Source organism: Malurus melanocephalus, unplaced genomic scaffold (assembly GCF_030028575.1).
Source record: "Malurus melanocephalus ecotype Western Australia unplaced genomic scaffold, MMel_1.1 scaffold_206, whole genome shotgun sequence".
Classification (NCBI taxonomy): Eukaryota; Metazoa; Chordata; class Aves; order Passeriformes; family Maluridae; genus Malurus; species Malurus melanocephalus.
In genome coordinates this window covers 96,518-108,462 of record NW_026623438.1, presented here as the reverse complement: position 1 = coordinate 108,462, position 11,945 = coordinate 96,518, and positions in this window count along the sequence as shown.

Here is an 11,945-nt window from a genome sequence, read left to right as displayed (position 1 = left end):
AAAAATATACTGTACAAATTAGCTTTCATATTGATAAACACTTAAAAGAAGGTTCTCATTACTTGAACAACAATTAATCCTTTTTTGATCGATCTCCCCCTGTTTTCGAGMCTAGTTGTGTGCAGGCTTTATTTTTCAGACATAATTAATTTGATTTAATTGTATACCATGCAGCAGAATTTAATAGAACTATAATTAAAGAAAAACAATTTCCCTTTGGGTCTTTCATYAGGAATATTTTTCCATCTAAATGTTTCAGCTGTTGCAGTTATCCATAGTTTTGTGTTCAGTTTTGTTTATTTGTTGCATTATGTTTAACTTCCATGGATTTGATTTTGGACTTGTTTCATTGTTAGCACAAAGAAAGAATTCACAATGAACATACAAAATAAAAAGAGGAAACGCCCTATAAATCATATCTTTATAATGATATTRTAAAAAATATCAAAACTTGCCTGATGAAAAAGGGGGCCATAATTTCTCATATAGGCTGAAAGGATTTTTTAAAATAAAATAAATAATTAATAGCTAGRTTGCAGGGATCATTGGAGAATGCACTGCAAGGTGTTATTCTGGATTAGTTGCAGATGGATCTAGATCCTAAATGTGCTGGGGACTTCATTAAAGAATATATGACACATTTTCTGCAATGACTGCAAACTGCTTTCATGGCTGTCATCTATTTTCTCTACAAGTAGTATTAGACCAGCTGATTAAAGCCCCAGTGCAAGCATGTCTTCATGTAGAGAATTCTATTTACTGGTAAGTGGTTACTTGACAAGTGTTTGCCTCAGATCCACTCAAGCATTTGTATGCGTTGTGCCCACTGAACTTGAGAACCACTGAACACCGTTAAAGCTGAGATTAATCCAAAAGACAACTTTATAAAGAAAAACCTGTTATTATCTACAAAATATTGTATGACTAATTAGTATTCATAGCATTAAAAAAAAACAAAAACAAAAAAAAACAAAACAGCTCTATTCTATAAAACACCTTTAAGGAGATTGTAGATATTATTTGTCTTACATGGGCAGTCAGAATGCTTGAATATTCTGCAGAGGATTATTCCTTTTGGGAAGAAAGTCTCATAACTTTACACATTAGAATAAGAAAAAAAACCCACCCCACTTCTCCTAATTCTTGTTAAAGACTAGGTTGCATTTTAGCAGAAAAGTTGGTGGCTAATACTGGCACAGTGGTGGAGCAGAAGAAAGGTGGGAACACAGAGAGAGTCTTCTCTTTATATGTCAAAGCAGGGCTGCAAAAGGAAAACACTCCTCTTCCTTTCATGTAGCCAGCAGTTTATAAATCAGTGAAAGGGGGCTGTGGCTATTGTATTTTCACCCTTTTTGCTGCAGTGTGTTTTTTTCTTAGCTGCACTTAGGAAAAYCCATCTGCAGGCTTCCTAAATTAGATGAAAGAAGGTATTCTGACCCCGTGCACAGAGGATGTGATAGCACAGCATAAACCGACAGCGGAGTGACGGATAAGACTTAGAAAAAGTCTTGCCTTTTGCCTTTACAACCAGTAAAGTGCACTGTCAAAGAAAAAGAGATCGATTAGATGGACCACTGGTTTGATCCAGAAACTTCCAGAATACTTGCGGTACAACTCTGATGTAGCAATTTTGTAACATCTGCTCAGGTAAATTCACCTACTGATAGCAGATCATAAAACCTGCACATCCTGGCAAATCAATTCTGTTATAAAAGCTTTACATAAGGTTGATAATTAGCATGAGTCATAACAAGGTAACAAACTGTGTCTAGAAAACACTTTTCAAGTGTATATCTTATGGCAAGAGTAGTGCAGATGTCTTATTTTTGTAGGGATAAGGGAACCTGCAAGCACAATGAAAAATCCTAAAAGATAGACTTATGAGAGTTTGGATGTTGGTCAGGAACTTCAGAAACAGATCGTTTGGGACCTACTGGTAGGGGGATTTTATTGTTAAAAAAAGAATTAAAAATAATTGCAGYATAATGCATAGCAAAATAGGAACACTTTGTAGAGATTGTAAAATCAGAGGAACTTCCCAGAAAATKATAAAAATTATCTTACCTCAAAAAAATGTTAGTTTTTAACCACTTTACGCCTGTGCTCTTAAATCCAGTCTTTCAGGGAGGCTAGAAAGTGAAACTAAAGAGGTGAAAATCAGAGTCCCCATTTTTAAGGGCCATCTCTAACCCACAGCGCTCATTACTTTTTTTTTTTTTTTTCCCCTGGTATGTCTGCCCAAAGGAGAAGCAGTAATCTGCCTGCATTGTGACAACTGCACTCCAAACATTTCAATGGACAATTTGGTCACCAGCTGTGTGCTCACGGGAAGAAGGGTTCCTGTGTGATGGATCTGAGTGAACAGCCTGCCCCTCCCTGGCCGTATCTTTGATGGGAGTTTCTACATGTTGTAGAGTGTGCCTTTGCTGGCAAACACAGGAATGAATRCAGCCCCTCAGCCACCCACCCAGCCAACTTAAATGTCCTCTGGTGGAAACTATAGGCTGAAAGAATCTCTGTWGGAAAARAAAAAAGCCCTGCCATTAGAAGCATTMAATTCCTTTTAAAGGAATATATAATAGAAAACCACTCTTGGCCAAAWGCAAGAAAAAAATTGACTTTTCTCTTGAAGAGTTTATCTATTCATTTGATTGTCCCTTGTAAGTGAGGTGTAATTAGAGCTAGTCCTCTTCTAACCCTTGTGCTAATGAGGCTTTGCTCACTTCTATTAGTGACAGTGCATTGTATTTTAATAAGGATCCCCTGGCCTGGCACGACAGGACCCATAGATAAGGGGAAGGAGAGCAAAAGGAAATGTAAAGAAGTGGGATCAGCAGGGGGTCCCCTTCTTGGCACTGGGCTCCACAGGAAGGCATTGGCTAACTTTGTCTTAGAACTGTCATTTGTATTAACTTCTAACCCATCACCTTCCCTGGTAGGCTTGCTTTACTCAATGAAGCGGGATAGATCCTTGGCTTGGCCTCTCTATCCCCTATTTCAGCAAACTCAATACAACACAAAAAGTTCACAGGGGAAGCATTTGGGGAGATGGTGTTAAGGATAGGGTCAAAAAGAGCTTTTAACTCATCTTAACATTACTGTCTTTTTCCATTTCAACTCTTATCTGCCCATCAGGGCTTTTGGTTTGTTCATTCATCCATTGCTAAAAGAAAACCCCAAAACACAAAAAACATCCAAATGGAAATTATATGTGTTTTGAGATATGCAACACTTGGGCCTGTAGCAGCACACTTGTTGTGTGTTTTCTTTCTGTATGGTTGTTTTCCTGCTGATCGATTCCTGGTTRGATCAGAATTCTTTGGCTGCTATTCACTATGGTTAGAARGGAAAAGAGAATAAAGTCTTTTGTGTCTTTTGTGTAACAGTATTACATTTCAACAAGAAAAACCCTTTCTAATGAAGTCTTTTTGGAGGTGCTGGACCCAGTTAGAATGTGACAGATAAACCTCTCCCAGTACGAATGAAGGTAGAAAAGCATTTTTTTTTTTTTTTGGTAGTTCCTATCATTGACCACCCAGGAGCCCTAAGCAAAATATACTTCTTAAAGTCAGTATTTTCAGGGCCTACCTTGGTATCGTCCAGATTTCTGGGGACTTGATTCTGTTCTGCCTTAAGTTCCAGAAGATTGTTTACATGTCAGTGAAGTGAATGCAATACTTAAGCATTTTCTTTCAGTTTGCCATTAATTTCTTCTTTTATGCATATCTCTAAATGTTTTACCAAAAATGAAGCATTGATCAACCAAGCCACAGGTCATCCATGAAATAGCAAGATATTTATCAGGTGCTATTTACCCCTATAAATAACGTGGTATGCTCGGCCAGCATCCTTTCTGGTAGGTCATACAYTGCTGACCACCTTCCTGGATAAATTATTGTTTGCTGACAAAGGAGCTGAGCAGACGTAGCTGCTCTTTTGTCCATTACTGATATTGTAGATAATTAGGATTTATGGAGATAGGAGAGATCAGTTTGTTTATGTTAACTCAGACTCAAGTTCATGCTCAGATCATTAATTACAAGAAAGCTGGCATACAATTTCTGCTTCCACATTCTGTGGACATATTGGGGAGCAGAGCGGATCCAGGCAGCTTGAACTCCAAGTTATTCTAATAAGCTTTGTGACTTCATTTGTTAAGTGGAAGTGCTTTATCTGGCATTGGTGGTGTCGCCACAGAAATTTATGTCCACTTTAGAAACTGTCTTTTGTGTGCCCAGATGAATTCCTTAGGCATAATGGGACAGATGCCTGGGGCAAAGCTTCCTGGGTCACCAAGAAACTGAGTGATCTTTCTGAGTATCACCTGGCTGTCATCATTAAAGGATGCTGTATGACATGCTCCTTAACACCATCAAGTATGTTCYTAATCCTATATGCTTTTCTTTCCCCAGCTGACTTTTAGAAAGTTTATGAGCCCCAGCAACACTTGGCCCAACTCTCCACTGCTATCCCAGCATGGATGTCCCTCCCTTGTCAGCAACGTGGTCTTCAAAGTGGAGGAGAAATTTCAGACTTGGTGTCTGCATCGAGTGTGAGAAAAAGCAGGCAATCTTAAGCTTGAAGATCTCCAGACCCTCCCCAATATGTATTTTACCGTCAATTCAGACCATATTCAGCCCATTCAGCTGTTCTGGGTCTTTCAAACATTTTCTCTTGTCTGCAGCCAGCTCACACAATCTTCTTTTCCTTTCCCTCAGCTGTATGAGTGACCTGATGTGCAGCTGCCTCARACTGACAGGGTGTGTTCTCTGGCTGGGAAGCAGGCATGGTGACAATCTTAGCTCCCTTAAGGAAGTGTCAGCATGGAGCATAGACCTGATGCTGGGCCATGCAGCTTTCCTGTCCCTTCTGTCATTTCCCTAAGTCTCTATCACATCACATCTCTCTTGGACACCACTAACTCCATCCTGGAAGAAAACCCATCTTATCCATGACCTTTCTTCCTGTTCAGATTCCTTAGGAACTGTGGTTGAAAAGGATACTGAATAGATGACAATGTCATGAAGGAGTTTTGCAGAAGAAGAAGATAAACCAGAGAAAATTAGATAACAGATTGCACAACAAACTGGATTTTCCCTGCGGTTGTTATAGAAAACTGTTATTTCTCTTGCATAAACAAAACAGCAGTATTTTGTGTGGGGGTTTTGTTGATTGTCTTTCAGTTCATTACATTACTGTATCTAGGCCAGTAACAGCGGAGCCAGAAGTAATGAGAAGTGATAAAATGTTATGTAGTAACAGTGAATCTGTAATAAAACTGCAGTCTTCGATATTGTAGACTCTGAATGCCTTAATATTTTTTACAGGCTTGTCCCTCTTGGTTATCTTTATAGTTCACTTTGTCTTGCAGATGAGAAAGAGTTAAGAATTTCCAGAGGACATTCCAGCCAGTGTGTGTGACATGCTTGATTCAATGAAGAGATGTATAAACTATGTTTATTTATTAAGGAAAAATATTTTCTTATTTCCAACAAGAAAGAGCTCTGGAGAGCGTTTTCCCCAATAAGAGAAAATATGCCTCATTCTCTCATACAGAAACAAGACCAAGCCTTATTTTTGTTTCATTTGTTTTCAGTACATACCTGAATGCTAGTCTTGTCCTAAATATTACACAACATTTCTCTCAGGTTTTCAGTTCCATAAAAAGGAAGAAGACAAGATCATGCCTTGTAATTGCCAAATATACTTTAACACTTGTGTATTCAAAAGAGATGCCAAAAGATGGAAGTGTTTGCATATGCGACAGCTACTGCCCAAATTGGGAAGAATGTGTTACTCAAATATGTATATTTAGTTAGAGAATAATCAACCATTTGCTCTTTTCAAGTCCTTTACACTTTTCAAGCTTTCTTACAAAGTCAGAGATTTTAATCTTCAGAACCCACGTTTTACGAGTCAGTGAAATTGTAGTTCTTTATTTTTCTTAGCTGTGTACAGGCTAAAACTTGTTYTTGGAAAATAGTATTCTAATTGTTGTCTGACTGAAAAACATCAAAATACGCTATAAAGTCTATTAAGACAAATACCTCTTTAATTTTCTTTCTCAATTGAAGTGTCACAGCTGTAGTTTTGAATTTCCATCTGTGTAAAGTTATATTAAAAGGTTACAACTTATTAACATTTTAATTTTTAATATGATAAAAAATACTGTGTCTCTGTATTTCTTACTTTGTTCCTAATCAGTGAGAACATATGTTAATTCTGATGATTCTTCATATACAACTGAGTTCAAAGTACTAACGTGTCTAGTGACAAGACTGTGAGGAAATATTATAATATTTATTTTAGTCTTAAACTTTTGTTTTGGAATGTGTTTCCTCAGTAGCCAACATCTGCTGTAATCTAATATATTTGATACCACATTTTCATTTTGGAGAATCAATAAAACCTGAATCTGCTAAATGCAGATAAATAATTAACAAGATATGAAAATGTATCATTTTACTGTTTTCAGCTGTAGAAATATATAAGGCAATKAAGATGGTTTATTGCAATATTTGACAAACAAACTGCAAAGTCTTTATCATCAAAGACTTCTTGCCCTTAGGTCAAAATTGTGTGCTTTCTYAAGTATGTTTTTTGTAACACTTGTTCTTCTTCAGAAAGAATAAAGAAGGTAACAATGAAGATCTTTGAAAAATCATTTATCAGACTACAAGTCCCCTGGTGTGTTGAACAACGAAGAAATCATGGAGGTAACTTCTGCCCCAATAGATCCCAGATCCAAAATCTTCTTTGTAAACAGAGCCTTTAGTTTAGTACAACTGGATCATAAAGTGACAAGTTTTCCTCTAGAATTTAGCCTAAAGCCTCTTCTGGTCAGATTAACTCTGTTGTATTCAGCTGCAGACCTGGATTAACCCCTAAGAAACTCTGTATTGTTTCTCTTCATTGCCTATATCCCCATGTCTCCTGCTATCTCCTTTTTACATCAGACAAAGTGATACAAAGTTTAATCCGTGATAAGCTTTTTTCTTTTTTTTTTTTTTTTTTAGTTTTGCATATTTGTTAAGACTTCTTTGACAGTTGTTTCCCCTTCTAATGCAAACAACTCATCCAAATAGAAAACCTTGTCAATAGAATTTGGTAACCTGAAGAAAGAGAACAGAATTAGCAGGAGAAGCATCCTTTTTGCAAGGACAAAGATGCCAGTCCTAAATCCATTGTCCCTTACTGTTATCATTGTTGTCTGCAAATTGAAAACAAATCTGTGCGACAAAGAACTTACTCCAATATTTCTATTATTATATGATGACAAAATACATTAGCAAAACCAGTACTTTTTCAAAAGCAAGCTAAGGTTTAAGGAAGCTTCTCTGGCCTCATCACATGAGTTTTGTTGTGGTCTCTACAAAGCAGTGTTCTCCATGGGGTAGGGTTAGGGCTAAACAGAGATAATCCCGTCAAGACTTTAAGATGTTTTCAGAAACTCAAACCAGGGCACAGTACAGCAGATTATCCTCTGGCCTTTCACCTCCAAGGAAAGCAGACATAGCACTGAGAGATGAGACATAACTTTTAAAAGGCACATAGTAGAAGTTTCTAAACTGACTGGCATTACCTCTATTCCCGCAAAAGTTTCCTGCAGCCTTTGGATGGCACTGTTATACACTGGGCTGTATTTCCAGTCTTTCTGACAATCCCTGTCTCCATAACTTTAGAGAATCACTTGTAAGAGAGGTTCCTTTCTTCTGACAATTGCAAATGTCGTTGTTTAGCATTGTTTTGCTTTTACATTGATTTTTTTCCTTTTTTTTTTTTTTAAGGGGAAAATTTTGAAACTGTTTTATTATTTTAATTTTTTGTTTGTTTGTTTGTTTGCTTTTAGAAATGGAATTAAAATGTTTGGAAGCACTGGAAAACTGTAATTTCCATTGTTTCAAATGTCTGTTTTCAACCAAAAATGTATTGTCTTTTAACTACTGGTAGGTTTTAGATTGAGTATATTAATAGACTTCAGAAAGAATATCTCTAGAGATCTAGCATGGGAAGTACATTCTGAAGCCCAAAAATCAAGGTTGTAATGTCTCCTTTTCATTTCAAGTTCTATATATTGTCACTGTTATTTTCTACTCCTTCTAAAGCATTCACAAAGCCTTTGGCACTCAGTGAGAAGATAAAGTAGATGGGCGAACACATACCTTACACACAAAAGACTTGGTATGGAGGAAAAAAATCCCCATATTTTCTACTGAACGTGTGAATTTTGTCTTGATTACTCTTCCACTGGAGTGCACTTTYTCAAGCAGTTGTGTTCAGAGATTTCAGGAGACCCTGGTGTTGYCAATACGAGTTTAAAAATGGAGAAGTCCAGCTGTGAAGCATATTTCTGCTTGAGCTCTGGAAAGATCATCTTTCCTGAACTGCAAGGAAGGCACACTTGACACATCCAGAAGCCAAGACAGTGATGACAGTGATATCACTGAGAGAGTAGTGGAGAAWAGTAAGACAAAGTTAGATCAGCAGTAAAGAGGAACCTTTGAATAGTTCATTGCAATGTGTTAGTCTGGCATAGTGAGAAGAAGAGAAAGATGTAAAATTTCCAAGGAGATGGGTGTGCTGCTCGACTGATAATCTGGATTCAGTTCACACTGATTCAACTGAGAAATACCCACCTTAGAGAGAGAAGAGTGCTGCAGACATCAAGGTCTGACATGATGGTAGCTTCAAGAGCAAATGTCATGGTGGAAGGAAGCATTATAGAGGTGTTGGGGAAAAGGATGGGTAGCTGGATTTGGAAGCCAYGTGTAATCCTTTCAGGTGTGACGTTCTCATAATAAAATGTGTGAAAGTCCTCTCTTTCCTTGAAAGAGCTTTTTTTTGGCAGCCAACTCTCCTGTCTCTTTCATGTTAGCTGCAAAGAAATTAAATAATCATGCAAATTTATGGAGCTGCCTCAAAGGAATTTGTCTGCACTGCAGTTTGTACATCCATACTGAAATTACAGTATTGCTGTACAGTACTTCACCTTTTTATAAGTGTTGTGCTAATGAGCTTGGTAATAGAGGTTTCCTGAACTGTGTTCATGTCAATATCAATGTAGCAATGCAGCTGTCAAATTTAATATGCTAAAAATTAATAAAAAMACATTTAAAGAAAACCCCAAACACCCAAACATCAAAGGCTGCTAGGCCCAGCTCTATAGGAACTGTGGCTCAAGAAATTCCTTACCCTTGGATTACTAGAAATTGGGGTGCCACCCCAATTTCCTCTGAAACACTGAGACTACTCTGTTCCCACTGCAATATCTAAACAGATATTATCTGCTGATGGTGATTGGTGGAGACAGAGCACCGAAGTAATCCATTGATATAATCCATTTTCAGTGCTTTTATTTTCTTATTCAAAAATGTAGATTACATGTGTTGTTCTCTGTACAGCCCTTGATTCATACAAACTTTTGGTTGCCTAAGGAAGTATATAAATTGATTTAATCTAATTTGTGAAAGGACTACRTTCCACAATCGCTTGCTTGTCCTATTGATTGTTATGTTTTTACAATGATCACGTGCAACTATAAAATTAACACTGATAAATTTACTAGGCAATTAATAAACTAATTTTCCAATATGTCCAGCACTCTTGACTTTGATTTGGGTTTAAACTGGTGCAAGTACAAAGTACATTACTTTTCCACAACAAGGCTTTTCAGGATCTGAAGGCTCTCAGAGACTTGATTTTCTGGACCAGCAGCCATTGCTGGTGATCATAGCTTGTAAGTCAAATTAAGTTGCTATGATTCAACATTTTGGTGTATTTGGGGCWGGAATGCACCCTTTTTACTGGATCTCTCTTCCTGTTGTCATGGTATGTTTGATAAAAAAGCTTTCAAAAACAGATATCTGATATATTCATTCCTATACTTGTAACTGACATCACCAAATACTGATATCAACCTGAATTTCAATGTTCTGAAATATACATCTGAAACAACATTCAAAAGTGTCCCATGGGACAATAAAGACTGCTTCTGGAAATGAAGTTTCCTGTCACTAAGTCAGTTAATGTAAAAATTGAAGTTACATATATGACTTGGAGAAAAGACATGAAAAAGCACAGGAAATGTGTGTTCAATGCCAAGGGAATCAGTGCTTCTGGAAGTTTCCTTTGAAGAACTGAGACTACTCTGTTCCCACTGCAACCTCTCCTCAAGGAGGAACAATATTAACTACACATTCAATGAAATCCTATTTTAAATACGTAACTTCTAGAACCCATTGAAAATGCTTTGAAAAAGGCTGAAAATCCACTATAATAGCTGTTATAGTAAAMAGTAATGTACAAATACCTATCCTGTAAAACTTGTTTTCCTGTCAATCYCATTAAAATATGGACCATATTTCTCACATCAATGTAGTTCCCAGTGAAGGTTCTTTTATAACACAAAGATGCTTCTTTCAACGACATTTAAATCTGTATAGTTTCCAGCTGATTCCCCTCTAAGCAGTTCAGGATTTGTCTATAAAGTTGAAGTTTGTCCCCAAGCTGATTGYTTTTATTCCTCAACAGTATTCCTATCCGTGTCTAGCTTTCTTAGTCTYTTGTAAATTTACTAGTTAATTACATGTAAAAAGCAACAGAAACAATACACTTGGCCCTATCTAACATTCCTCTTGCCTTTCACCCTCTTCCTTCTCCTTTACCCMGAAAAATTACCCTGGAATGAAAGCTACTCTTGTTTTTACACCATTGTTAACTACATTCGTAATCAGATGAAAAATAATGGCATTCAGGAAGAAATGCAGATATTTCCAGCCAAAAACCAAATCAGTTTCATGACCTATGAAAGACTGAAGAGCTGATTTCTGCTAGGTCTCATCATTTAGTAGTTTGACAGATATTAGCAGGGAGATGTTTTGGTTTTTTTTGTACATCTGTCTTGCTGGATGCATTGTATCCAGGCAGTGGACATTTGTAGCATGCACTTCTGATCCTTTCAGTAATTACTTCTTTGKAGATTTACAGTAAACAAAAATAGCAGACCCTAAATAAACATGGCAGGCATCTTACTTAATCCAGTGATGGACATTAAAGGGACAAGAATTTGACATCTCTCATCCAATTGGTTACAAAAGAGAAATGCCAGGGTGACTGAGACAGCAGCAAATTTGAATTACTTTAGTTTTACCAAAGGACTTGCTGCCTGTGCCAGTCTCTGGATTGCTTCTTTGAGATACTTAAAGCTCATGTACATTGAGAAAAGTCTCACAATGGATGAGAAAAACACTCACACTCACATTTTGCATGGCAGAAATGATTCACATGGAGATTACTCGTGATTGTGAAAATTATACCAGTAACCTGTTCCTTGTCTGCAAATCWGTACAGAAGTGTAAAGTCACATACACATTATTCCATTATGCCATATTGCAGTGAAAYGTGTCACATACACATGAAATTTTCAGAGATTTTCACTGATGTACCTGTTTATATGGTTCTGTAGTGAGGTGGTTCCAGGGAAGAAATGGGGACATATCCATCTTCATGTAAATCATATGTAGATAAATTATATGCATTAGTAAAGGGGTACAACTGTAAATAGTACTATGAAATGATAAAARTTGATCTCTGATAACATAAAAAACYCGAACTTTGATTTTWCMGCCATTTTTGAGAAGAAAATTACTTTAATGGCAGCATGGCACATGCAAGTTTTATATCACTATCGTTGCTGAGAAAATATGACTTTATAATGCTGCAGCTAAAAGTTTAAAACCCATGATTATAATTTATATATATTTACTTGTTTATTATGTTGTCCTTTTACCATTTTAGTGAGGATTGTTTTAGGATTACAGACCTGTTGTGTGTCTTGTAGTTGCCTGGGAATGGTTCAGAGCTAAGTCAAGATGTAAGGGGAATATAGCCTTGAGGAAATCAAACTTGTGGGACAGTGTCACAAAGGCCATTTTTATCAGACTAAA